The sequence below is a fragment of the Propithecus coquereli genome, unplaced genomic scaffold (genome assembly GCF_000956105.1).
Source record: "Propithecus coquereli isolate 6110/MARCELLA unplaced genomic scaffold, Pcoq_1.0 Scaffold66, whole genome shotgun sequence".
In the NCBI taxonomy this organism is placed as follows: domain Eukaryota; kingdom Metazoa; phylum Chordata; class Mammalia; order Primates; family Indriidae; genus Propithecus; species Propithecus coquereli.
This window is the reverse complement of record NW_012152618.1, coordinates 2,405,899-2,407,084: the sequence shown is the minus strand read 5'-3', so window position 1 is coordinate 2,407,084 and position 1,186 is coordinate 2,405,899. Positions and strand designations below refer to the sequence as shown.

Here is a 1,186-nt window from a genome sequence, read left to right as displayed (position 1 = left end):
ATTTGTACAAAAGCAAAAGCAGGCAACCTTGTTTTAGGAGAGGAGTTATTGCCCCACAACTCAGGAAGGTCTTAAAAAAAAATCATACAGAAATGCACTTTTCATCTCTATTTCTGTTTTTCACTTTTTAAGTAATCGGCTACTTAATATTTATTAAGTATTTGTTCTATCTAAGCCAAAGTGGGGGAAGGAAGGAGATCATTCCTGTGTTTATGATTTCAATTTTCTTTAAAGTGCATTCATAAAAGATGAGTTAAGAAAATAAGGACAGCTTGCTCTTGCCACGTGCTGGTGTTGGAGGACCCTCCCTGCTTCAGATTTACCAATAGCATGAATCAAGAAAAGTTAGCCAAACTTCAGGCTCAGGTCAGGATAGGGGGCAAGGGTACAGCTCGCAGAAAGAAGAAGGTGGTACATAGAACAGCTACAGCTGATGAAAAGAAGCTTCAGAGTTCTCTTAAAAAACTGGCTGTGAATAATATAGCTGGTATTGAAGAGGTGAACATGATTAAAGATGATGGGACAGTTACTCATTTCAACAATCCCAAAGTCCAGGCTTCCCTGTCTGCTAACACCTTTGCAATTACCGGTCATGCAGAAGCTAAACCAATCACAGAAATGCTTCCCGGAATATTAAGTCAGCTGGGTGCTGACAGCTTAACAAGCCTTAGAAAGTTAGCTGAACAGTTCCCACGGCAAGTCTTGGATAGCAAAGCATCAAAACCAGAGGACATTGATGAGGAGGATGATGACATTCCAGATCTTGTAGAAAATTTTGATGAGGCATCAAAGAATGAAGCTAACTAAAATTTTTTTCTGGTTTTTTGGAAGCTGGCATGGACTAGATTTAACAAATCAGCTATGTGGTTCCAAAGTTTCACAGACACAGAGAACATCACCTGTTACTAGTTCAGTAATATAAATATTTTGTATATTAATAATGCTGTTTGTTCAGCATTTTTCGGTCATTTGATTTTGCATTTCGCACTTCCTCCCAGGATCTGTTCTTTGGGTCAAAATATGAAGTATTGGTGCAAAAAAAAAAATAAAATAAGGGCATATCAAATGGGTGTCTCATGGGCTTCTCGACAGGAGGTGTCATAGGAATTTAGAGGCCAAACAGATCGCTGTGGGCTGCGGTCGTGTGCGAAGGCTTCGTGGTAGATGGGGGCTGAGATGGCCCCTA

At 40.0% G+C, this 1,186-nt stretch overlaps 1 pseudogene across 1 annotated transcript; it reads left to right on the top strand.

The window, feature by feature from the left end:
* The first annotated feature begins 272 nt into the window (after nt 1–272).
* LOC105823103 lies at nt 273–932 on the top strand (annotated as a pseudogene). Its single transcript, XR_001138132.1, has one exon. The product of XR_001138132.1 is annotated as a transcription factor BTF3 homolog 4 pseudogene (transcript).
* Nucleotides 933–1,186: the final 254 nt, after the last annotated feature.